This window comes from Symphodus melops (genome assembly GCF_947650265.1).
Source record: "Symphodus melops genome assembly, chromosome: 2".
Lineage (NCBI taxonomy): Eukaryota > Metazoa > Chordata > Actinopteri > Labriformes > Labridae > Symphodus > Symphodus melops.
In genome coordinates, this window is record NC_136692.1 from 1823300 (window position 1) to 1834255 (window position 10956).

Genomic DNA, 10956 nt, shown 5'->3' on the forward strand with positions numbered 1-10956 from the left:
TTATTTCCACAAAGGTACAAATCAATGTCTTATATTTTCTTGTGTTTGTTTTTAAAATTGAAAGATAAAAACTTTGCATATTTATTTTGATACACCAGTTGGGCCGCACCAGTACAGAAAACGTCTGGACACGCCCTGTCCGGTTCCGCAGAGTCTGGCACAGGTAGAGAGACCTGAGAGGTTAGAGTTCAAGTTGTAAGAGTGCTTGAGTTAAAAAAAAAAAAAAGATGCTACTTTTTTTTAGTTTGCTATATATTGCATGCGTCCATTAAAATATAAGTACATTTAATAGTTGATCATTTCTAGAGTTAATTGCAGATCATTTGATGAGGACCAACGGAGACTTGTGAGTAGATGCAGCTTTGGTTTTTAGTTTGTGATGGTTCTCTGTTTAGTGATGATTTGTTTAGTGCACCCTCCTCTCATTATTTCTCATGTTAATGTAATGTAGCCATGATATCTGATTTATGAGTTTTGCTTGCAGGCAGACAGTTAACACATGTTTTATTAGGAGTGTGTCATTTAGTTTAACGCTAAGAAAGGACCGAGTTGTGTTTATCTGCCTTCTCAGAAATCACACATACACACATTCATGCAGATGTGTATGTACACCCTGTCAATCATCAAGCTGAATAAATCTTTATAACTGGAACCTGCGACTCCTGAGTGATTTAACCAGTCACACCAGTGGTGGTTGGATTCCCATATCCTTTCATGTATCTTCATGTTGTGTTTTTTACATCGCTCTGACATACTGTATATGCATAAGTTTAGCTCAGCCTATCAGTTGCTAAGCCTCGCCTACTCTGAATTGCTGCGGGCCAAGCCGCAGGTTTGCACCATCTTAGACGGTCAGACGGAGAGTGAGCCGTCTCTCAGCTCAGTAAAGCTACAAGTATTTTACACCTGCACAAATACTTGCCTGTCTGAGTAATAATCGCTACAAGGTGTTATGATGCACAGAGGTGAGTAGTATTTGGACCCAGGCGCACGACTCAGAGACAGGTTTCTCAATCAACAGTGTTTTTTAATGTAAGGATTTAAACGGTGAGCAGCGAGGGAGGTGAAGTGAAACGAGTGTCCGTGCTCTCCTGTGAGCGGTGAGGTGAGTAGATATGTTGAAGTCCAAAAACATGAGATGATGAGGATCAGATGGCAGCCACGCCCCCACTGATTACACACAGAAGACACACAGGGGGGGGGGGCATCACTTTAATGATAATCACCCTAATCATGTCTGGTTTCATCCTACTGTTGTGTTATGCTACATCTGTAATGGTTGGCATGATCACCCTAACTAGGTCAAGTTTCACTCTATTGTCTTTGACACTTAATGCTAATCTGCTCCTCAATAGTTGGGTACTTTAATGACAATCACCCTGATCACTCCTGGTTTCACCTTATTGTTTTGGACACTTAATGCTAATCACTGCTCCTTTATGTTGTTGAGCACTTTAATGGCCCAGTCTGCATCCCTGCATTGACTGTTTAATGACTGTACTCACACCTCTGGCACTACCTCAAACACCTCTGTACATGCACATGGAACTAGTTTCTAGAAGGTCAGCACTTTGTTTCTAAGGCTCTTCAACTGTTTACAGATCTCTTTTAATCAGCACATGTTTTTCTCTCCTCACAGGTTATGTACATTATGCTATATAAGTTTTAAGTCTAATGCTAATGCTAACTGCACAGGTGTAACCTGTAATTATATTTACTCTTAGTCACATAGGAGGGCTGCTAAATCTTGTTTGGGGGATTATTGTATACAGAGGGGAGGGGGGACAGCGGGTGTGTATTGTGTCCTGCCTGTCTGTATACTGCTACAGGATGCCTTGAATTTCCCTCGGGATCAATAAAGTATCTATCTATCTATCAATCTATCAATCTATCAAGCTATCAATCTATCTATCTATCTATCTATCTATCTATCTATCTATCTATCTATCTATCTATCTATCTATCTATCTATCTATCTATCTATCTATCTATCTATCTATCTATCTATCTATCTATCTATCTATCTATCTATCTATCTATCTATCTATGTATCTATCTATCTATCTATCGCAGCAGATCCAGGGTACGAGACACCCCTGGATGGCAGGCAATGTTTGAGGAGTGACCCCACTGGAGGACTTGAGAACGGACGGGTTCTGGAACAAAGAGACCGTTTAGAGGACCCCCACCCGGATCAGGATGCGTGTTCTGTGCAGATCTCACCACAGACTGGATCTCCCACGTGACAGCTGACAGTAGTTACTCATAAAACAAAAAAATCAGCAGCAACAGGAAGAGTATAGTTGCCAAACGGAAGACAGAGTCCTGATCTTTTCATGGGCGCAACACCTGCGTCTCTGAGAAAGCCAATCATAGTTGAGGAGTTTGTGGTGGCCAATCACATTTAAAAGGGGGGAGGGCCTTGCCATCTCCTCACGCCACGTGAGAGGAAGGAAAGGCTCAAGTGAGACGCCGCACCTTGCTGCCTCGACCTTGAGATTTGTTTACTCGTTAGCAACTCTCAGACTGGGATTCAAACCATCAACCTCCACGCTGTGAGGAATCAACGCAGTGTGCAGCCGCTGGGGTGAAACTATGATAAATTAATTTTTTACACTTTGAAGATTTTGTCACAATCCATTTAATCACATCTGTCACATTTAGTGGATCAAGTGTGGAGCTCCAACAGCAACTGTATGAAGGTCAAATTAAAATTTATTTGCAAAGCAAACTAGAGGATCGGAGTGACGCCGACATCACAGACGTATGCTAGCATATATATGAGGAGGCGACAGAGGAGCGAGCCGTCACACTGGAACCCGAGTCTCCACCGCAACAGAAGAGACTTTCTTGTGATTATCTTGAAGGTTCAGCACCATGCAGACTGTGGTTTTGAGAATGCTTTGGATTGTTACTGTGTCAGCACAGCTTGGAAAGCATGTATATGTGGATATCGCAAAGACATGGGATGAAGCTCGAGAATACTGCCAAGAAAATCATACTGATCTCTCCCCTTTCAGCATACAGCTGGATAAAGAGAGACTGAGAAATGCAACAGCGGGGACGGTAAAGTGGATCTGGATCGGACTCTACAAAGACGTGCAACAAGATTGGACGTGGACGGGAGAAGAACTCGCCAAAAACCTACCATGGGATGAGGATGAACCCGAACACGGAGAGACAGTTGGTGTGGTTTGCAAGTATGATTGTCGTGGATACTGGTGGCACGGCTCCAGATCAAATGCCAGACGTCCCTTTTTCTGCTTCAACCTGATGGTGGATGACGAGGTGAAGAAGACCTGGGAGGAGGCTCTGGAGTACTGCAGAGAGACTCACACTGACCTGACCAGCCTGACCTCCAAGTCCGAGCAGAACCTGGCCCTCAGCGAGATCAAGAACAACACCATCACAGAGCGGGTTTGGATCGGCCTGCGTTACCTTGGAGACCGCTGGCTGTGGGTGGACGGTGACCCCATGGTGTATGAGGCCTGGCTCGGAGGAGACCAGGAGCACCAGTGTCCTCTCAGGAAACGCTGCGGGGCTCTGACCAAACAGGGACACTGGGAGAACTGGGACTGTGGGGACAAACTCAACTTCATCTGCTACTGATTCTCCGTCATCAACCATCAACAGCTCGGATCTTCATTTAGTTAATTCTTTCTTTATTTGGACATTTTTGTTGGTGTTTTTCTTCTTCTAAATGGTTTATATAGAAACTTGTTACAACATGAAATTGAACTCCTCACCCAGAAGATGTGCGCTCTCAATGTTTGTTTGTTTTTATTATGGAAGTCTTCTCTGAAACAAACTATCTCAGAATGCTTCAAACTTCCTAGATTGGTTTTCCAGTTTGATATCTTCAACATAATCAATATGATAAGAATTGATAAACTGCTTTATAAGGATTAGAAATCTGATAGGCCACTCAAGCTGCCACCTCAAAAATCCTAAACTGTGATTGGCTATTTGACTGTCAGAGGCGGGGCTTATGTTAAAACCAACTTTTAGGTCTTTTTTTGTGTGTTCCTCTGATTTGTTTGTCCCTCGGGATGGAGAAAGATGCTCCACCTTTTAATCTCCACCTGGAGAGACTTTGTTTAGTTGGAACATCATTTGAATGTCTTGAGGAGGGAAGGTGAGGGAATGTTTATTTGTATGCAAACGTTTCTTAATCCGTCTCAAACAAATAGTTTAACACACAGAGAGGACATAACGCCGCTCTCACTCTGCAGAGAAACACACCGAACCAGGATGGAGTCGATTCTCTTCACAGCGATCGTCCTGATCAGTGTGAGCACTTTGTCAGCCAAACATGTTGTTGTTTGTCGTAATCTCGACTGGCCGAACGCTCAGACATACTGCAGGAAACACCACACCGACCTGTCTCCCATCTCCAATCAGCAGGAGTACGAGGTGTTCAAACGTTTCCTGTTGACAAATCCAGGACAGAACGACGGATGGGTCGGCCTGTACTTGAACAAGAAAAGCCCCTCAGCTTGGTCGTGGTCAGGCGGAGCAGATGCTGCCACGATAGATTATGTATCATTTAAGCCAAGTTGGGGCTCTTACATCGCTTGGAGTGGGACTGGATTGTACTCTTCTTCTGGCATTCGTTACTGTTGCTTCTGCTTCAACCTGATGGTGGATGACAAGGTGAAGAAGACCTGGGAGGAGGCTCTGGAGTACTGCAGAGAGACTCACACTGACCTGACCAGCCTGCACTCTGAGACCGAACAGCTCCTGGCCCTCAGCGAGATCCAGTACAACACCGTCACAGAGCGGGTTTGGATCGGCCTGCGTTTCCTTGGAGACCGCTGGCTGTGGGTGGACGGTGACCCCATGGTGTACGAGGCCTGGCTCAAAGGAGACCAGGAGCACCAGTGTCCTCTCAGGAAACGCTGCGGGGCTCTGACCAAACAGGGACACTGGGAGAACTGGGACTGTGGGGTCAAACTCAACTTCATCTGCTACTGAATCTCCATCACCAGCGTCACAGCCAGCAAACAGCTTTTTACTGTTTTTCTTCTTTCAAATAGTTTGTAGAAACTTTGCTTCAACATCAAATTGAACTCTCTCAGCAAATGTGCGTTTTTACTTTTATTTCGTGGCAGACCCGGGATGATAATTCAGGTCTGGGGTTTGACTCCATCCCAGTCCATGCTGTCCACATGAACCACTAACTGTCCTGCACAATTACTTACAAAATGATTAAAAAAAAAACATCTGAATTACAACAGCCAGCAGTTGTGTAATAAAGGTAAAAGTGTGAACATGTTAACGTCTCATTCAAATAGAAAATGTTTGATTGTGTCCTCAAATTTAAACGTCGGTGTTGTAGTACGCAAAATTGTTTTCCGTCTCAAGATCTTCACCACTTTTTATGCATCTAATTTTTGCACATTGCTTTTATCTGACACCTTGAAAGCTTGACTTTTAAACATCCGTCATGTGACCCACACGAGCCCCGGGGAGAGAGAGCTTTCTGCTTTTATGCTCCCAACCTGTGGACCTCACTGTCTCTGGACATCAGAACAGAGAGCTCTCTGGGTGTTTTTAAACAAAAACTGAAGACCCACCTTTTTAATCTGGCTTCTAATTAAAAATGTTGTTTGTTTGTTTTTTACTGCCTGTATTTTTTTGATTTATTAATTTTATTTTTTATTTAATTTATTAATTTTATTATTTTTTTTTAATTTTTTTTTTTATTCTACTTCATTTTATTTTATTGTTTTTCATCATTGTTTTTCCGTTTCCTTTATATCTTGTTTTTATCCAACTTTTAGGTCTTTTATTTCCACAAAGGTACAAATCAATGTCTTATATTTTCTTGTGTTTGTTTTTAAAATTGAAAGATAAAAACTTTGCATATTTATTTTGATACACCAGTTGGGCCGCACCAGTACAGAAAACGTCTGGAACCTGTCCGGTTCCGCAGAGTCTGGCACAGGTAGAGAGACCTGAGAGGTTAGAGTTCAAGTTGTAAGAGTGCTTGAGTTAAAAAAAAAAAAAAGATGCTACTTTTTTTTAGTTTGCTATATATTGCATGCGTCCATTAAAATATAAGTACATTTAATAGTTAATTGCAGATCATTTGATGAGGACCAACGGAGACTTGTGAGTAGATGCAGCTTTGGTTTTTAGTTTGTGATGGTTCTCTGTTTAGTGATGATTTGTTTAGTGCACCCTCCTCTCATTATTTCTCATGTTAATGTAATGTAGCCATGATATCTGATTTATGAGTTTTGCTTGCAGGCAGACAGTTAACACATGTTTTATTAGGAGTGTGTCATTTAGTTTAACGCTAAGAAAGGAACGAGTTGTGTTTATCTGCCTTCTCAGAAATCACACATACACACATTCATGCAGATGTGTATGTACACCCTGTCAATCATCAAGCTGAATAAATCTTTATAACTGGAACCTGCGACTCCTGAGTGATTTAACCAGTCACACCAGTGGTGGTTGGATTCCCATATCCTTTCATGTAGCTTCATGTTGTGTTTTTTACATCGCTCTGACATACTGTATATGCATAAGTTTAGCTCAGCCTATCAGTTGCTAAGCCCCGCCTACTCTGAATTGCTGCGGGCCAAGCCGCAGGTTTGCACCATCTTAGACGGTCAGACGGAGAGTGAGCCGTCTCTCAGCTCAGTAAAGCTACAAGTATTTCACTCCTGCACAAATACTTGCCTGTCTGAATAATAAACGCTACAAGGTGTTATGATGCACAGAGGTGAGTAGTATTTGGACCCAGGCGCACGACTCAGAGACAGGTTTCTCAATCAACAGTGTTTTTTAATGTAAGGATTTAAACGGTGAGCAGCGAGGGAGGTGAAGTGAAACGAGTGTCCGTGCTCTCCTGTGAGCGGTGAGGTGAGTAGATATGTTGAAGTCCAAAAACATGAGATGATGAGGATCAGATGGCAGCCACGCCCCCACTGATTACACACAGAAGACACACAGGGGGGGGGGGGGGCATCACTTTAATGATAATCACCCTAATCATGTCTGGTTTCATCCTACTGTTGTGTTATGCTACATCTGTAATGGTTGACATGATCACCCTAACTAGGTCAAGTTTCACTCTATGGTCTTTGACACTTAATGCTAATCTGCTCCTCAATAGTTGGGTACTTTAATGACAATCACCCTAATCACTCCTGGTTTCACCTTATTGTTTTGGACACTTAATGCTAATCACTGCTCCTTTATGTTGTTGAGCACTTTAATGGCCCAGTCTGCATCCCTGCATTGACTGTTTAATGACTGTACTCACACCTCTGGCACTACCTCAAACACCTCTGTACATGCACATGGAACTAGTTTCTAGAAGGTCAGCACTTTGTTTCTAAGGCTCTTTAACTGTTTACAGGTCTCTTTTAATCAGCACATGTTTTTCTCTCCTCACAGGTTATGTACATTATGCTATATACGTTTTAAGTCTAATGCTAATGCTAACTGCACAGGTTTAACCTGTAATTATGTTTACTCTTAGTCACATAGGAGGGCAGCTAAATCTTGTTTGGGGGATTATTGTATACAGAGGGGAGGGGGGACAGCGGGTGTGTATTGTGTCCTGCCTGTCTGTATACCGCTACTGGATGCCTTGAATTTCCCTCGGGATCAATAAAGTATCTATCTATCTATCAATCTATCAAGCTATCAATCTATCTATCTATCTATCTATCTATCTATCTATCTATCTATCTATCTATCTATCTATCTATCTATCTATCTATCTATCTATCTATCTATCTATCTATCTATCTATCTATCTATCTATCTATCTATCTATCTATCTATCGCAGCAGCAGATCCAGGGTACGAGACACCCCTGGATGGCAGGCAATGTTTGAGGAGTGACCCCACTGGAGGACTTGAGAACGGACGGGTTCTGGAACAAAGAGACAGTTTAGAGGACCCCCAACCGGATCAGGATGCGTGTTCTGTGCAGATCTCACCACAGACTGGATCTCCCATGTGACAGCTGACAGTAGTTACTCAAAAAACAAAAAAATCAGCAGCAACAGGAAGAGTATAGTTGCCAAACGGAAGACAGAGTCCTGATCTTTTCATGGGCGCAACACCTGCGTCTCTGAGAAAGCCAATCATAGTTGAGGAGTTTGTGGTGGCCAATCACATTTAAAAGGGGGGAGGGCCTTGCCATCTCCTCCCGCCACGTGAGAGGAAGGAAAGGCTCAAGTGAGACGCCGCACCTTGCTGCCTCGACCTTGAGATTTGTTTACTCGTTAGCAACTCTCAGACTGGGATTCAAACCATCAACCTCCACGCTGTGAGGAATCAACGCAGTGTGCAGCCGCCGGGGTGAAACTATGATAAATTAATTTTTTACACTTTGAAGATTTTGTCACAATCCATTTAATCACATCTGTCACATTTAGTGGATCAAGTGTGGAGCTCCAACAGCAACTGTATGAAGGTCAAATTAAAATTTATTTGCAAAGCAAACTAGAGGATCGGAGTGACGCTGACATCACAGACGTACACTATACAGTATATGAGGAGGCGACAGAGGAGCGAGCCGTCACACTGGAACCCGAGTCTCCACCGTAACAGAAGAGACTTTCTTGTGATTATCTTGAAGGTTCAGCACCATGCAGACTGTGGTTTTGAGAATGCTTTGGATTGTTACTGTGTCAGCACAGTTTGGAAAGCATGTATATGTGGATATCGCAAAGACATGGGATGAAGCTCGAGAATACTGCCAAGAAAATCACACTGATCTCTCCCCTTTCAGCACACAGCTGGAGAGAGAGAGACTGAGAAATGCAACAGCGGGGACGGTAAAGTGGATCTGGATCGGACTCTACAAAGACGTGCAACAAGATTGGACGTGGACGGGAGAAGAACTCGCCAAAAACCTACCATGGGATGAGGATGAACCCGAACACGGAGAGACAGTTGGTGTGGTTTGCAAGTATGATTGTCGTGGATACTGGTGGCATGGCTCCAGATCACTTCACAAACGTCCCTTTTTCTGCTTCAACCTGATGGTGGATGACGAGGTGAAGAAGACCTGGGAGGAGGCTCTGGAGTACTGCAGAGAGACTCACACTGACCTGACCAGCCTGACCTCCAAGTCCGAGCAGAACCTGGCCCTCAGCGAGATCAAGAACAACACCATCACAGAGCGGGTTTGGATCGGCCTGCGTTACCTTGGAGACCGCTGGCTGTGGGTGGACGGTGACCCCATGGTGTACGAGGCCTGGCTCGGAGGAGACCAGGAGCACCAGTGTCCTCTCAGGAAACGCTGCGGGGCTCTGACCAAACAGGGACACTGGGAGAACTGGGACTGTGAGGACCAACTCAACTTCATCTGCTACTGAATCTCCGTCACCAGCGTCACAGCCAGCAAACAGCTTTTTACTCTTTTTCTTCTTTCAAATGGTTTGTAGAAATGTAACATTGAATGGTTGATAATTTCTAGAGTTGATTGCAGATCATTTGATCAGGACCAACGGAGACTTGTGAGTAGATGCAGCTTTGGTTTTTAGTTTGTGATGGTTCTCTGTTTAGTGATGATTTGTTTAGTGCACCCTCCTCTCATTATTTCTCATGTTAATGTAATGTAGCCATGATATCTGATTTATGAGTTTTGCTTGCAGGCAGACAGTTAACACACGTTTTATTAGGAGTGTGTCATTTAGTTTAACACTAAGAAAGGAACGAGTTGTGTTTATCTGCCTTCTCAGAAATCACACATACACACATTCATGCAGATGTGTATGTCCACCCTGTCAATCATCAAGCTGAATAAATCTTTATAACTGGAACCTGCGACTCCTGAGTGATTTAACCAGTCACACCAGTGTGAGCGTATATTTCGAGTATGGGCAGTATGCAGTGTGTGGTTTCAGATCCAGCCCCCGAACTTTCAATCAACATAATAACAGGCTGAACGCTGAGGGAAGTTCTAAGGTCCGTGACACTCAGGGTCTGCCTGTAAATCAGGTCTAACAACACACCGAACTACAGATAAGATGTAACATTTAAAAATCAAAACTGAGGAGTTTCACCATAAAAACACGAGCTGATCACGAGTGGCGTTTCTGTGTGTGAAAAATTGGTGGGGCACATCCCCTTTATGATGAGATAAACATGACTCTCTGGACTGATGGACCTTTTTTAATTCTACACATGTCGATGAGTCATTAATGCTTTAAAAAAATACTTTGCAGAGTGCCTTTTCAAATCTTACAAACGTACACAAACAACACTCTCTCTCTCACACACACATACACACTCTCATATACACACTCTCTCTCTCTCTCTCTCATCAGTTGTCTCGTCAGTCTGTACAGCACAAAGGACGTCTCGCCCATTTGTTTGACTGTCTCCTCCCTGTACACTGAACAGTCTAACACTTTGTTTTGAATGGAGCTGGATGTCCCTTTGAAGACGGGCTGAGCTCCACTTACACTTTACCTCCAACTTCTCCTGATGTTTCATGGCTTCAAACCTGTGCTCCAATAAGAAATCCACTTTATTAATATTCACAACGTCGCTAGCTTTTAAATCCTCCCGCTTGCGGACGAATTCGTCGATACAGTCACAGACAGACAGCCAATCAGCCGGTCCCTTCTGAGTAATCAGCCAATCAAATCTAAAACAACGCATGACGTTTCAGTGGGGCGACGAGCTGTGAGGCTCAATCAGATTTACCTTACATAGAGTTTGCCCCTCCGGCCAGCGTAGTTCGCAGCAGACACAAACCAGAGTATTTAAGCTTGTTATTTATTTATTTATTCTTTTATTTATTCTTTTATTTTCGAACATCAACTATAGATATAAATATATAAACTTTATTTTTAGTTAAAAATGAAATAAAAAAGAAAAAATCAGATGCAAATTACGAACATGCTTATCACAGCTAAAACCACATGACATAATATGTGACAAATAATGATAATTTGATTTGTTTGCACATTTCTTTCT